This window comes from Aquarana catesbeiana, linkage group LG10, assembly GCF_042186555.1.
Source record: "Aquarana catesbeiana isolate 2022-GZ linkage group LG10, ASM4218655v1, whole genome shotgun sequence".
Classification (NCBI taxonomy): domain Eukaryota; kingdom Metazoa; phylum Chordata; class Amphibia; order Anura; family Ranidae; genus Aquarana; species Aquarana catesbeiana.
Window position 1 is genome coordinate 240,040,778 of NC_133333.1, and position 17,288 is coordinate 240,058,065.

Below are 17,288 nucleotides of genomic sequence, written 5' to 3' on the forward strand. Positions count from 1 at the left end.
GGAAAAGTGGATCTTTACTAATCAAGCCACCACATTAGCTGTGTTGCCACTCTCAACAGGTCAGGGGGAACCCAGAAAAAACACTAAAAGGATTAAAGGAACAGAGGGAGCACCAGCCTTGCGCATTACCTTTGCGACACTTTAATGTATTAAAGGTTAAAAATGCATAGTCACAAATGAGTGATAAAATCAAGCAAATTATATAAATTCCATCATTTGCATCATGCAGCAGGATCTGCTGGCCAGTAACAATGGTGGGATGTAGAGTACAAAGAAAACTGACACAATTTGAGGGGTGTCCCCCTCTAGTTCAGCTGCGCCCTCTGTTCCTTTTTCCTTTTAGAGTGTTCCTTGGCCTTCATGATGCTGTTTGTTCACTAAGGTTCTCTAACAAACCTCTGAGGGCTTCACAAAACAGCTGTATTTATATTGATATTAAATTACACACAGGTGGAATCTATTACTAATTAGGTGACTTCTGAAGGCAGTTGGTTCCACTAGATGTTAGAGGTATCAGAGTAAAGGGGGGGGGGGGTGAATAAAAATGGACGCCACACTTTTCACATATTTATTTGTAAACAATTTTGAAAAACATTTATCATTTTCCTCCTCATTCACAATGATGTGCCACTTTGTGTTGGTCTATCACATAAAATCCCAATTAAAATACATTTATGTTTTTGGTTGTAACATGACAGAATATGGAAAATGTCAATGGGGTATGAATACTTTTTTAAGGCACTGTAGATAGATTGATTTGACTAAGGGTCTGAATGCCACCCTCATCGTTTTTTTTGCATGGGACAGGAAGGGGTAGATTTGCGCCTGGTGCCTGCATCTTCCTTTTGAAGTAAAGTTCTCTTGTTTTGTTTTTTTTTTTAGGTGTCCTTTGCCAGTCCCCAACGCACCATCTCAACTGCGAGACAGACTGCTACCTTTCCTGCCCACCAGGCACTTACTATTCCTCCGGCAGCTGTTGGGAGTGTCAGCCAGGATTTTAGTAAGTGCGGGAAATTCATGAGTTACTCCCTCGTAATATCTGTTTGATATATTCTGCTGACCTTTTTTCGCTTTGCTGCAAAATCCTCTCACTTATTCCACTCCGACCTGTTAATAATTCAGAGTACCTGGTGTGATTTTCTTGGCAATAAAAGAGAATGCTGCATCATATTGTATTTGCTTGTTGCTTATAGAATTATTCACATTGCAGTCTATTGCTGGATACATGGTGTCTGCCGGGGCCATAAGTCTCTTTTTGGAAAGTGCCGATGCGCTTTCTTTTCTTGTTGTGAATTAATCACCACTCTGCACCTTACAGCAAACCCAGCTATCTTCAGTGCTTCTTATTTGTTCCTGTTGTTTTCAGAGTTTGGATGTAATTGTCGATGGCAATGATTTTTTCATGTCTTGTGATATTACAGAACACTTGCCTTTTCTGTGGTTTTTTCCATGCTGATAATTTTTCTTTAATAAGTAAAAAATGAAATTATGTGCAGCGCTCAAAACATGGAAATGCATATCTATTAGACTTGTGCACAACCATAAATTTCGTTTAGTTTAGGTTCGTTGTCATTCGTAAAATACACAATTTCGTCCTGTTATATTCATTATGTTATGTTAATTAGTTTTCGGATAATTCGTTAATATTCCTAGAGTGTCGATATTCATTATACTGAATCTTGAATCATGTCGAATTCATTCGTTATATCCGCTATAATTCCTTTCATATTAGTTCAAATTCGATATTTATGTATGTATATTGATTCGTGATAATGATTCGTAGTTTGGAAAGTTGTTTGTTTACTGAATCTATTAACACACACAATGACAATATCTCTTCTCCTCTGCTCAAATACAATACAACACCCTTCTCACTCACAGTTCTCAGGAATGCACTTTGCCAGTAATCCAACCTCCAGCACAAAATTAATCAGCTGATTGGACTGTAATGCCCCGTACACACGGTCGGACTTTGTTCGGACATTCCGACAACAAAATCCTAGGATTTTTTCCGACAGATGTTGGCTCAAACTTGTCTTGCATACACACGGTCACACAAAGTTGTCGGAAAATCCGATCGTTCTGAACGCGGTGACGTAAAACACGTACGTCGGGACTATAAACGGGGCAGTGGCCAATAGCTTTCATCTCTTTATTTATTCTGAGCATGCGTGGCACTTTGTCCGTCGGATTTGTGTACACACGATCGGAATTTCCGACAACGGATTTTGTTTTCGGAAAATTTTATCTCCTGCTCTCCAACTTTGTGTGTCGGAAAATCCGATGGAAAATGTCCGATGGAGCCCACACACGGTCAGAATTTCCGACAACACGCTCCGATCGGACATTGTCCATCGGAAAATCCGACCGTGTGTACGGGGCATAAGATGTACTTTGAGTTGACTTTTTGTTTCATTAGCTCTTTAACGAATTACCGAATCATGTCGCATTCATTCGTTATATCTGCTATAATTTCTTTCGTATTATTTGAAATTCGTAATTTTTTTATTTGGACATTTGGATACATCCAAATGTCCGAAAGATGGAAAATTCAGCCGAATTTCGATTCGTTACGAAACTGATTGCACATGTCTAATGTAGCGCTGGTAGATTTACAATCTACCGCAGGTTAGGTAAATTTAGTAAATTGTGTGTTAGGAAGGTTAAAAGTTTGCCTCTGTTCCAGCTTGGCTGACGTTGTGTGTGCTTCCGTGCTGACCGGTGGGTGTCGCTGTTATCACTGGTCAGTGTTGGAAAGGCAACGTGTCGAAGTGTATGGATGCTCCTCTGTCTCGGAGACAAGCTCGGTGGAGGTGGTCCTGAGATGTCGGTCCTGTGTGACGAAGCTGGACGGCCGAGGAGATCCCAGGAGGACCCGTCTTGGAGAGATCACGCAGCGTGCTGGTCTATAGAGGGGCCTGGTGACTCGGTCGAAGGACGTATCCAAAAGAAGTAAACTACAGCATAGTGTTGCCGGTTCGGCTTAAAGGTTCAGGCACTGTGACTGACTTTCACTGCAGAGAAAATCTGATACATCCTGTGGCAGAGGATCGTACGGATTTACCCCCCCCAAACGAGTCTGTGGCAGAGACTTTTGATTCGTGCTGTGTGCTGGCTGCTAGACCAGTGAGAGAGGCCTATCCAGACGAGCCAGGAGTGTGTCCCACAAGGGGCGCTCATTCCACCTAATTATCTGAATTCTACCAGGACATTTGTCGCTAAGATTCTATAAGAAGATATTTGAGTTTCTCCTGAAAGTTTCCCGCCTCTTTCCTGCTACTTCCTAAAGTTTGTGAAAATTGTGAAATAATATCTGCCAACTGAATATTAAATAATCATAGTGAAAAATAACAGGCAAAAAAATAATCAAATTAATCAAATGTGCAAAATTCAAAGAAAAAGTCCACCATTATTATCCAATGTGTACGACAGATATGTGTCAAAATAGTTTTCAGAAATTAAAAAAATTGAAAAACAGAGCTTCTGGGTGGATAGAACTTCTAGACAAATCTTTCTTGGGTACAGCGAAGCATCAAATAGTAGTACAAGCGGGCAAAAATACAAACAGAAAAAGCAGGAAATCAAATACGAGCGGAAATGGCGTAAAACGAACGTGACACGCCATTTCCGCTCGTATTTGATTTCCTGCTTTTTCTGTTTGTATTTTTGCCCGCTTGTACCCTAATGTGGGGAATGCAGTTTTAAGCCATTTTTAGCTTAAATAAATATTTTGGCTTACTTTACCATGGGAGTTTTTCATTTCATCTCTCCCTAATTCTAAACATCTACGGTCTCTGTGACCTACCCTGGGAGGTCCTGTCGCATGCATCCAAGTAGCCTCAGCGCTGATCAAGACGCCTAAGTTCAAGCATCTACACCTGGCCGTGACCGGGAGAAGCCTCGTTGGTTGACCCCGAAGCGTATCTGACTCCTGTCATGGGAGTCACCTCCATCTGGTGAGTAGGCTGTGTGGCTGGTGATGGCGATTGAATACTACTATTTGATGCTTTGCTGTACCCAAGAAAGATTTGTCTAGAAGTTCTATCCACCCAGAAGCTCTGTTTTTCAATTTTTTAATTTCTGAACACTATTTTGACACATATCTGTCGTACACATTGGATAATAATGGTGGACTTTTTCTTTGAATTTTGCACATTTGATTAATTTGATTAATTTTTTGCCTGTTATTTTTCACTATGATTATTTAATATTCAGTTGGCAGATATTATTTCACAATTTTCACGATTTCTTTATTTATAATATGTTGTTTTACATAGAGTGATTTAGCATAGGAGCGCGGTTTGTAATTAGACAGCTAATTATTTTTCCTATTTTTCCTTGTTTACCATTATAACGTGCTGCTCCCCAACTAATTAATTTTCCATATGCGCAAGTAGGTATTTTTACCAATTTTTCACTTCCTAAAGTTTGTTCAATAAAGCATTGAAAACGTACTCCAGTGTTGGTGCGTGTGTCGTCCAGAAGTAAATTCAACAGAACCCGTAGACCCAGAGCCGGTGAAACCAAGGGGAGGAGAGTGAAGGTAACAGACCCACTTAAACCAGCAGCTCCACCGTGAGTTAGTGCTACACTAATATCTATACAAACTAATGTACACTGTGCAATGACCACAAAAACTAATAATGATGAAAATGAGTTGTGAAATTCACACCCAAACTAAAGTCATTGTGCCATCATACAAAAGTTGTTTGAAAAAATAAACATAGCAGTCTTTAAATAAGTGGTGAAAAGAAATTGTGTAAATATAAGTGTGATTCCACGTGACATCAATGTTGAGGTGAGGACACAGACAATAGAACCACCACCGGTTAGTGAGGAGGCTTACTGGAGTGAGAGGGCTCAAATGGGCATATGCTCAGTGAGTCAACAAGGCTTATGGTGCAGCCACCAAAATATGGGACCTCCACGTCTGAGTTCCAGATCGAGTTGTAGGGCAATCCAAGTGGTCAAGTGATGTCACCAAGAAGCGGTCTTCAGAAGCAGCCAACTTGTCAGACCAAATCCTCTCAAGTGTTCAAAATAGCATGACCAAAAAAGAAAATACTCCACATAGTGTGAATCCGTATAAACGTAAAGTTTATCAAAGGAGAGTTGGAAACCCGCACATTTAGAAAGTGGATCAAGCGCTTAAAATTGAAGTTTGTGGGTAATGCAATGACATCAGAAGGGCTCGTCCCGGCACGTTTCGTCTAAAGAGACATCACCTGGGGTCTGATCATTTTTCTTTAATGTTGCCACATGTGTGGGTACAATAACTGATTATTGGGAACAAGTGATATCAGGGAGGCATGAAACACACCACATCACCTACGTTGTATAGTGCTAAAAATGGTCACATTATTATATTACTGTAAACACAGTGTGTTTAGGGTACCTGTTCGCATACCTCCAAACTTTTTAAGATGGGAACGAGGGACACCTATTAACAAAAGTATGTAGGCTTAGGGCACGCCCCCTGCCACGCCCCTTAACCATTTTAGCTCCGGAAGGTTTACCGCCCTTCATGACCAGGCATTTTTGCAATACGGTACTGCGTTACTTTAACTGACAATTGCGCGGTCGTGCGACATTGCACCCAAATAAAATTGATGTCCTTTTTTTTCCACAAATAGAGCTTTCTTTTGGTGGTATTTGATCACCTCTGCATTTTTTTATTTTTTGCGCTATAAACAAAGAATTTTTGAAAAAAAAAAACAATTTTTTTTCTTTCTGCTATAAAGCACATCCAATACAAAAATGTAAAAAATCTAATTTCTTTGTCAATTTAGGCCAGTATGTATTCTGCTACATGTTTTTGGTAAAAAAAAAATCCCAATAAGCGTATATTGATTGGTTTGCGCAAAAATTATAGCGTCTACAAACGGACTTTATGGACTTTGTATTTTTTTTAAATATTTTTCACTAGTAATGGTGGTGATCAGTGATTTTTAGCGGGACTGCGACATTGCGGCAGACACATCTGACACTAAGTGACACTTTTGGGGACCAGTGACACCAATACAGTGATCAGTGCTAAAAAAAATGCACTGTCACTGTACTAATGGCACTGGTAGGGAAAAGGTTGACACCAGGAGCGATCAAAGGGTTAAATGTGTTCCCTGGGAGTGCTTTCTAACTGTATGAGGGATGGTTGCACTGTAAGAAGACAGAGATCCGTTTTCCTGCTTAGCAGAAACACAGGTTCACAGTCTTTCTTATTAGCAGAACGGCTATCGGCCTTGTTTATCCGAACAATCGCTGGGTTCCTGGTGGGTTCCTGCCGGTCATCAGGTCCACCGGACTAATTGGCTCCCACTGTGTCCAATCACAGCGGGAGCGGGTCTCCGGCGCAGCACGCACCTCAGATCAGGAAGAAGAAATCACGTACAGGTACATGATTTTGCGTAGCCGGGCTGCCCCGCTGCAGTAAATGTACGTGGGGTGGTCCGGAAGCGGTTAAAGGAGAATTATACAAAAAAAAAATTGGTTAAACCCGCAAGTGTTTTATTTTACCACTACTATTTCTTTATATTGGCTTTTGGCACTGGAAAACACTTATAGAAAGATGAAACGTGCATTTTATGTACAATTATATAGATCAAAGTGAATATGCTCAAATCGCATCGCATGTGAATTGCACAGGAATGCTGTGCGGTTCCTGTGCGATCCATATGTGGTTCATTGTGTGAGCCAAGGCTTATAGATTACAGACATTGCTTAGAGATTTTAGAGGCACTAAATGGATTAGTAACCAACTTTTCAAATTTAAAGTTAGGGTTAACATACTCTTTTAAAGTGTATTTTTACTTTTGTAGTCAAATTTGAAAAACCTCTACTATATGTATATGGTAGGGAAAATGAAACAAAGGGTCTATAATTTTTATCATAGGTGTATTTTAAATGATAAAGACAGAAAATCAACCAAAAATCCAGAAAAACACACAATACAAATGTTATAAATTTAGTTGCAGTTCAGTGAGTTAAATAAGTATTTGATCCCCAAGCAAAACATATTTGGTGGAGAAACCCTTGTTGGCAAGCACAGAGGTAAGACATTTCTTGTAGTTGATGACCAGGTTTGCACACGTCAGGAGGGACTTTGATCCACTCTTCTTTACAGATCTTCCCTAAATATTTAAGGATTCTTGGCTGTCGTTTGGCAACTCAAAATTTCAACTCTCTTTATACATTTTCTATAGGATTAAGGTCTGGAGACTGGCTAGGCCATTCCATGACCTTAATGTGCTTCTTCTTGTGCCACTCCTTTGTAGCCTTGGTGGAATGTTTTGGGTCATTGTCATGCTGGAGGACCCATCGATGACCCATCTTCAGTGTTCTGGCTGAGGGAAGAAGGTTCTTATCCAAGATATTACAATACATGGCCCCGTCCATTGGCCCCTCAATGCGGCAAAGTTGGCCTGTACCTGTAGCTTCAAAACAGCCCCAAAGCATCATGTTTCCACCTCCGTGCTTGACAGTAGGGATGGTGTTCTTAGGGTCTAAGTCAGGATTTTTCTTCCTCCAAATGCGGCAAGTCAAGTTAATGCCAAGAAGCTCAATTTTGGTCACATCTGACCACACCACTTTCTCCCAATCCTCTGAATCATTTAGATGTTTATTGGCAAACTTCAGACAGACCTGTACATGTGCCTTCTTGAGGAGGGGAATCCCTAAGGGTGCTGCAGGATTTTAATCCATGGCGACGTATTGTGTTACTAATGGTTTGTTTGGTGACTGTGGTCCCAACTGCCTTGAGATCATTCACAAACTCCTACTGTGTTGTTTTGGGCTGATCCTTCACTTTTCTCATAATCATCCTTACCCCGTGAGGCGAAATCCTGCATGGAGCTCCAGACCGAGGGCGATTGATGGTTATTTTTTATTTCTTCCATTTGTGAATAATTACTACAACAGTTGTCTCCTTCTCATCAAGCTTCTTGCTGATGGTCTTGTAGCCCATTCCAGCCTTGTGCAGGTCTACAATCCTGTCCCTGACGTCCTTTGGTCTTGCCCTTGATGGTGAGGTTTGAATAGAAGAAAAAGATTCTGTGGACAGGTGTCTTTTATACACATAACGTTTTGTCGTTATGAGCTTCTTCTTAAAGGAGTTGTAAAGTCAGAAGGTTTTTCTATCTTAATGCATCCTGTGTACAGCAGCCGCCCCAGCACCCCCTAATACCTGAGCCCCATTTCTGTCCAGCGATGTCCATGAATGACTCTCTCCCTCCTGATTGGCTGAGACAGTAAGGAGGAGGAGAATCTGGGCTGCTCTGTGCAAATCCACTGCACACAGCAGGTAAGTATAACATGTTTGTTATTTTTATTGAAAAAAACGAGACTTTACAATTACTTTAAACTGACAGGACTAATCTGTGTACCACAAGAGCACACCATGTATCCAGTCTGTGGGAGGCAGAATTATTGTTGGTTGGTAGGGGATCAAATACTTTTTTTACTCACTGAACTGCAACTGAATTTATAACATTTATATTGTGCGTTTTTTCTGGATATTTGATTAACCCCTTAATGCCTATGCATTTTTCTGACACTTGTTGCTTACAAGTTAAAATCTGTATTTTTTGCTAGAACCCCCAAACATTATATATATATATATATATATATATATATACAGTGGGGACGGAAAGTATTCAGACCCCCTTAAATTTTTCACTCTTTGTTATATTGCAGCCATTTGCTAAAATAATTTAAGTTAATTTTTTTTCCTCATTAATGTACACACAGCACCCCATATTGACAGAAAAACACAGAATTGTTGACATTTTTGCAGATTTATTAAAAAAGAAAAACTGGAGAGCAGACATGCATTGTTAGAGCTCCACACCGCTGAGGAGAGAAGAGAAGGACAAAGCGGAGCCTGCAGGCTCAAAAGGTATCCATTTGAACCTTTTTGCCCCAGGGAACAAACTGTGAAAGTTTGGGCAGGAAATATGGTACTGGGAGGAAACCGTGGCAGAAATAAAAATCACCTCACAAAGAGATCACAGGCACTCACTGCAACTAAAGCAGCTCCAGTCACCTCACAAGATACAGCATCAGGGCGCTCTCACAGACAGAAAATGTCACAGCAAGACTCTCCATTTGAGTCAGATACAGAACAAATCCTCTCACAAACTTCTCCACAAGCCTCCTCAGCATCCCCAGTAATATTATTACAATTTGAAAAGATGCTTCATAAGGCTTTAAAACAAACCTCAGACCAAATAACAAAAAGCCTAACCAAAGAAATAAGAGAGCTGGGAAACCGCACCGCAGCCTTAGAAATAAAAATGGATGAAATTGAAATTACAACCCAAGAAAATATAACAGAATTGGAACAATTAAAAAAAGAGAATTTAATACTTCAAACTAAGCTTGAAGATTACGAAAATAGAGCCAGACGTTCAAACTTGCGCATAAGGGGAATACCTGAAACTGTGACAGACCTGCAATCTACTATTACTGCTCTATTACAAGAACTAAAGCCAGATATCCCTATTGAACGTTTAGAACTGGACAGAGTACACAGAGCCCTCACAGCCAAAAAGAAAGATGGACCCCCACGTGATATAATCACAAAATTTCATTATTACAGAACGAAAGAACAAATACTAATTGCTGCAAGAGAAAAAAAGGAACTTAATTTTCAAGGACACAATTATCAAATTTTTGCTGACCTATCCCAACTTACTATTACTAAAAGACGATCCATGAAACCCCAACTAATGGAACTGCAATGCCACAACATTATGTATCAATGGGGCTTCCCCTTTTCAGTCAGATTTAACTACCAAGGTACAATTTACAGAAGCAGATCAGCAGATGAACTACAACAAACCCTTTTAAAATTAAATCTGACAGAACCCACAAGCAGCAACACTCCCACACGCAGAAGAATGGCATCATCTTCACCTTCAGGCAGCACCCAGAAAATTTCAGAACATAATGGGAATCATCATTCTCACAAAAGAGGCCGTTATGCCACATCATCCATGGACCAAGAAGATTCAATGGACTGACATCCTATTTCCTGATATCTCTTCATTTATTATACTAAGAGATGGTTCTCTATAAAAAAAACCTGTATTTATAGCTGAATGTAACTGCATTCTGATAGTCACACACTGTGTGGGATCATGTTACATTCCAGTTATATTTCTTATTACTTCTGATTCATATAGCCTTAGAATATATAAGTAAAATAAGGAAATTCTTGTTCAGTTATATATTATCAGGTAATAACAATAGATTTATTACTTTTTAGGACAAATATGTTCAATAATCCAGAAGTAATGGAAGCTTTTTCTTTCTTTTCTTAAAACAAATATATTATTACCTAACTAGTTCCTAGAATTATGTTTTTGTTTATTCTAATCTGAAGCAATACAACCTCAATTTTATGAGTTAACATATCTAAACAGTTACATATGAATAAAATATGTAATTGTTTACTCTAAAAGGGTTAAAATCCCAAAATAATTCAAACTATCTTCATCAATACCAAAGTTATTAATAGTACCTTTCTAACTGAATTATTTAGCCTAGGGCAAGACTAACCATATACAACCACCCTGGAATAAATAATTTCAACAAAAACTATATTCTGCACTCCAATTAATGAAACATCATTTTGATGTCTTTTGACATAGCACTTCTCTCCTGTAAGCGGAAGATCCGTGTACCCCCATTAGCCCTCCTCATTCTCCCAACCATATTATGTGGGAGTGTGACGAAGGCACTTATTCCCCTGAGAGAGATATTTATTCTCTTTCACGGGTAAATTGTGATTACTTGCAAAAAATAATTTATACAATGTATCATCTAATCTCATATGTTTTTTGTTTACTCTTTACTCCAGAATTCACTGGTTTCTTTTCTATCTATTCATCTCTTCAGTCCACACAGGTTGATCTGCGCAGTCAGCTCTGCATAACAAAAAGTAAGTCAAAACTATTAGATCTATTGCCATGGCACCACTGAATATACTTTCCCTGAATGTTCAGGGAATAAATGTCCCTCAAAAAAGGACCAAAGCCTTCCGTACTTTCCATAACAAAAAGGCTCACATAGTATGCCTCCAAGAAACACACTTCACCAAAGATTCTACTCCAAAATATATTTCTCCTTTTTATCAACAAATTTACACGGCTTCTGCCTGTACCAAGCAAAGGGGAACTCTAATTGCATTTCACCGATCCACACCATTCACCTTATCATCAGAAATTAAAGACCCAGAAGGTAGATACCTGATACTCATGGGTTATATAATGGATACAGCAATCACGGTGATTTCCTACTACGCTCCTAACAAACAACCTACACCATTCCTCTCACATATATTACAAGTGATTAATACACACAAAATAGGAACAGTGATAATGTGTGGGGATTCGAACCAGGTCCTCCTCCCATTTCTAGATAAATCACCTTTTACACCATCCAAAATAACCTCTAGATTACCTTTTTCTCAACTTCTTTCCAAATACAATCTGGTAGATTCGTGGAGAGAAAGTAACCCAATGAAAAAGAAATTCACTTATTTCTCGCACCCTCATCAAACCTTCACCAGAATAGATCATATTTTTCTAACAATAGGAATGATACCAGAAATTATTGCATCAGATATAATTCCGATTCCGTGGTCTGACCATAATGCAGTATACACTACTATAGCCTCAGCCATACCAAAAGCGCATGACCCAACGTGGTACTTACCGGACATAATGCTCAAACACCCACTACATCAGATGGCCATTGAACAAGCTTTAAAGGAATACATATCAATTAATAATACAACAGACATCTCCCCAATAACACTGTGGGAAGCTCATAAGCCTGTCTTGCGTGGTACAATACAAAGACAAATGGCACTATTTAAACGGGAACGCAAAAATCTAGCAAAAAAACTAGAACTCAATTTTAATGCAGCCTACATATCATTTCAAGATAATCCATCTCAGAGTACAAAATCTCACCTGGAAAAATCTAGATTGGAATACGATCTATTTCTCACTGAGTCAGTTGATAAATCCCTCAAACGCTCCAAACACAATTTCTACATGAATACAAACAAACCAGGTACATATTTGGCTCGGGCATTAAATTCAACTAACAAATCTTTCAAACCAATACGTTTGAAATTATCAAAAAATGTTTACACTTGTAATCCAGTTAAAATAGTTCATAAATTTCACTCACATCTCGCAACTTTATACAAGACAAACAATGAATTTAATCCTACAGAGGCTGAATCCTTCTTCTCAAAAATAACCTTACCTGAGTTATCTCAGAATCAAAAAAGCAGTTTGGATGAGCCTATAACTATAGATGAAGTTGCTAACGCCATAAAAGACCTAAAACTTAACAAAAGACCAGGCCCAGACGGCTACTCGGCTTTATACTATAAAACATTCTCAGAAATACTCTCTCCCATTCTCACTGAAACTTTTAACAAACTTCTAGATGGACATTCTTTTCGGCAAGAAACACTAATGGCAATTGTTTGTATGATCCCAAAACCCCTTTCTGATGATACTTCCTGTGTGAATTATCGGCCTATCTCTCTGTTAAACCTCGATATTAAATTATTAGCAAAAATAATAGCAAAACGCCTCAATAGCATTATAGGAAAATTAATACATAGATATCAAGTAGGCTTCATGCCAAATAGACAGGCAGGCGATAATATACGCAGGGCAGTGTTATTGGCACATATTGCTAAAAAACGGAAAATCCCTTTATGTTTTCTATCTCTCGATATTAAGAGGGCATTTGACACAGTATCCTGGCAATATATGCAATATTCATTACAAAAATGGGGTTTTGGACCCCACTTTTTAACATGGATCAAAGTATTATATAATAAACCCAAAACCTATATAAAATATGCTGGATACAAATCTGAAGCCTTTAATATCGAAAGAGGTACCCGACAGGGTTGCCCATTATCTCCCTTATTATTTGCCCTTATACTCGAACCCATGGCCTAATACATCAGAACAAACCAAACTATAACTGGCATTGAAGTAGGAGGTATTACACACAAATTATATATATTTGCAGACGATATATTACTTTTTCTATCATCACCACAGGTCTCTGGTCCTAACTTAATACCAGCTCTTGATGGATTTGCAGCCCTATCCGGCCTTATGATTAATCCTAAGAAATGCCTAGTGCTTAATATTTCACTCACAAACATGGAATTGATCCCGGCTAGGGCTGCACTCCCATTCACATGGGCAGAAAAATCAATCCCATATCTTGGAATTCATTTAACAGCATCTCATTCTGACTTATTCTCAACCAATTATCCTCCTGTATTAAGACAGATCACAAATCTAATAAAACAATGGTCGCAACTTCCTTTATCCTGGATAGGGAAGATTAATGCAATCAAAATGACTATTCTACCCAAATTGCTTTATCTATTCAGAGTCCTCCCTATTCCAATTCCTTCCTATTTTTTGAGAATAGTACAAAAAAGAGCAACTTCGTTTATATGGGGCTCTTCTAAACCACGTATACCTATACACACACTACATCTTCCCAAAAATAAAGGAGGCCTGGGATACCCTAATTTTACTAACTACTACAGAGCAGCACATTTGGCCAGTCTGTCCAAATACCATGCAAAACAGGAAATCCCATTATGGGTATTTATAGAGGCTTCAGAAAATGACCCTCTATTAATATCAAATTTATTATGGCTTGATCCTAAAGACCGCTTTAAAATTCATAATCCCATAACTAAACACTTCTTATCTCTCTGGGATAAACTAAAAACAAAATATCAGTTACAATCTCCACACAATCCTCTCCTTTCTTTTATCAGAAATCCGGCCTTTTATCCGGCATGGATCTATCCAAATTCTTTTAAAGCTTGGACAACATCAGGCATTCAGACACTAAACGACTTCATAGCATCTAAATCATTCCTTTCATTCCCATCGCTTAGAGAAAAATATGATCTACCAAACTCTGAGATATTTAGATATCTCTAAATCAAAAATTTCTATACACCATTCCTAAAGGGGGATACACCATTATCCCAATTATCCATTTTTGAATCAATCTGTACAAAAGATCCATTTGCTAAAGGTACAATTTCATCACTTTATAATCAATTATATGGAGTAGCAAATCTTAATAGACCCTCTTACATTCAGAGTTGGGAGGAGGACCTGGGACGAACTTTAGAAGACACGGACTGGTCTAACATATGGCTCACATCTAAGTCACCTTCACCCAACATCTTAGCACTGGAGACAAATTATAAAGTCCTAACTCGCTGGTACCTTGTACCCGCTAGAGTGGCAAAATATTCACCTAATACCTCAGCTCTTTGTTTTCGAGGATGCCCAGAAATAGGCACATATTTACACATATGGTGGACGTGCCCAGTAATCCAAACCTTCTGGAAGGAAGTCTTCGTGATTGCATCTAAAATATTTAAAAAAATAATACAACCAGATCCATATATAACTTTACTTAATCTAAAACCGGAATGGTTAACACTCTCTCAATTCAAACTTATGATCCAACTAATAACGGCTGCAAAACAAACAGTGGCCAAGGCATGGAAATCTCCTACATTGGTACTAGCAGAAACAATTCACAGAATGAATAATACAATGTCCCACGCTAAGATGGTAGCCATCGATCAAAATCAAATTCCAAAATTTGAAAAACTTTGGCATCCTTGGATAAAACAACAGTTCCTGTCAAACTTCAATGACTCTGTCCTGTTGCCATGGTAACAGATTAAATGACTTACAGAGACACCCATTCTAAGGCTTCAAAGAGAACTAAAAAGAATAATAAACTGACGTGCGGGACAACCTTGTGGACCATACCTCTACCTTTCAACCCTTTTTCTTCTTTCTCTTTCCTTTTCTCCACCTTACGATTAAAGCTCATTATCAGAATTTATTTGACCTATATACACTCTACTTGTAAACAATATGTATAGTAGGTATAAATCATTTAAATACCTACAAAAGTAACTAAGGAAATGATATATATCTTTAATTTAGGTTTACGTGAACCCAATGTTTAATATTTGAAATTTCATGATATTTACCTATATAAACCCTACTGTAAAACAATGAGCTTACTTTATAGATCCTTGTAAACTTACTTTATGTATCTTTATAACATTGTATACTCAATAAACTTCTTTTGACAAGGAAAAAAGAAAAACTGAAATATCACATGGTCCTAAGTATTCAGATCCTTTGCTCAGTATTTAGTAGAAGCACCCTTCTGATCTAATACAGCCATGAGTCTTTTTGGGAAAGATGCAACAAGTTTTTCACACCTGGATTTGGGGATCCTCTGCCATTCCTCCTTGCAGATCCTCTCCAGTTCTGTCAGGTTGGATGGTAAACGTTGGTGGACAGCCATTTTTAGGTCTGTCCAGAGATGCTCAATTGGGTTTAAGTCAGGGCTCTGGCTGGGCCATTCAAGAACAGTCACGGAGTTGTTGTGAAGCCACTCCTTCGTTATTTTAGCTGTGTGCTTAGGGTCATTGTCTTGTTGGAAGGTAAACCTTCGGCCCAGTCCGAGGTCCTGAGCACTCTGGAGAAGGTTTTCGTCCAGGATTTCCCTGTACTTGGCCGCATTCATCTTTCCCTCGATTGCAACCAGTCGTCCTGTCCCTGCAGCTGAAAAACACCCCCACAGCATGATGCTGCCACCACCATGCTTCACTGTTGGGACTGTATTGGACAGGTGATGAGCAGTGCCTGGTTTTCTCCACACATACCACTTAGAATTAAGGCCAAAAAGTTCTATCTTGGTCTCATCAGACCAGAGAATCTTATTTCTCACCATCTTGGAGTCCTTCAGGAGTTTTTTTAGCAAACTCCATGCAGTCTTTCATGTGTCTTGCACTGAGGAGAGGCTTCCGTCGGGCCACTCTGCCATAAAGCCCCGACTGGTTGAGGGTGTAGTGATGGTTGACTTTATACAACTTTATCCCATCTCCCAACTGCATCTCTGGAGCTCAGCCACAGTAATCTTTGGGTTCTTCTTTACCTCTCTCACCAAGGCTCTTCTCCCCCGATAGCTCAGTTTGGCCGGATGGCCAGCTCTAGGAAGGGTTCTGGTCATCCCAAAACGTCTTCCATTTAAGGATTATGGAGGCCACTGTGCTCTTAGGAACCTTAAGTGCAGCAGAAATTTTTTTGTAACCTTGGCCAGATCTGTGCCTTGCCACAATTCTGTCTCTGAGCTCTTCAGGCAGTTCCTTTGACCTCATGATTCTCATTTGCTCTGACATGCACTGTGAGCTGTAAGGTCTTATATAGACAGGTGTGTGGCTTTCCTAATCAAGTCCAATCAGTATAATCAAACACAGCTGGACTCAAATGAAGGTGTAGAACCATCTCAAGGATGATCAGAAGAAATGGACAGCACCTGAGTTAAATATATGAGTGTCACAGCAAAGGGTCTAAATACTTAGGACCATGTGATATTTCAGTTTTTCTTTTTTAATAAATCTGCAAAAATGTCAACAATTCTGTGTTTTTCTGTCAATATGGGGTGCTGTGTGTACATTAATGAGGAAAAAAATGAACTTAAATGATTTTAGCAAATGGCTGCAATATAACAAAGAGTGAAAAATTTAAGGGGGTCTGAATACTTTCCGTCCCCACTGTGTATATATGTATATATGTATATATATATATATATATATATATATATATATATATATTAGCACAACAGACCTTAGAGACTAAAATGGTGATAGTTAAAATATTTTATGTCACACTGTATTAAAAAAAAAAAAAAAAAGTTTTTCTGTATAATGTAAAAGATGATGTTACGCCAAATAAATAGATACCTAACATGTCATGCTTTAAAATTGCGCACACCCATGGAATGGCGACAAACTATGGTATTTCAAAATCTACATAGGCAACATTTTAAACATTTCTACAGGTTATCAGTTTATTTTTACACTGTCCCTTTAAATTTTTTTAATTTTAAATCCCCCCCCCCCTCAAATATTTACCTGAGCCCGATCTCTATCCATCACTGTGCCTGAGAGCAGCAGCGCTGCTTTCTCTCTGTCTCCTCACTGGAAGGCAGTGAAAGTCATTGGCTCCTGTTGCTGTCAATCAAATCCAGTGATGGGGGAGCAGGGGGCGAGGCCGAGCTGCACTGTGTGTGTGTCAATAGACGCACACAACCTGGGTCAGCAGCGGCAGGGGACCGCAAAAGAATAGGATCATGGTTGCTCTGTGCAAAACCATTACACAGAGCAGGTAAGTTTGACATGTTTTTTG

The 17,288-nt window shown here is 39.0% G+C and overlaps 1 protein-coding gene across 1 annotated transcript in view; it reads left to right on the forward strand.

Moving 5' to 3' along the window:
- Positions 1–883: 883 nt before the first annotated feature.
- LOC141111320 (uncharacterized) overlaps positions 884–17,288 on the forward strand; it is a 71,633-nt gene continuing 55,228 nt past the window's right edge. Inside the window, exon 1 of the mRNA XM_073603507.1 lies at positions 884–1,000. The gene's annotated coding sequence lies outside the window, so the exon portion shown is untranslated. The remainder of the gene's footprint in view (positions 1,001–17,288) is intronic.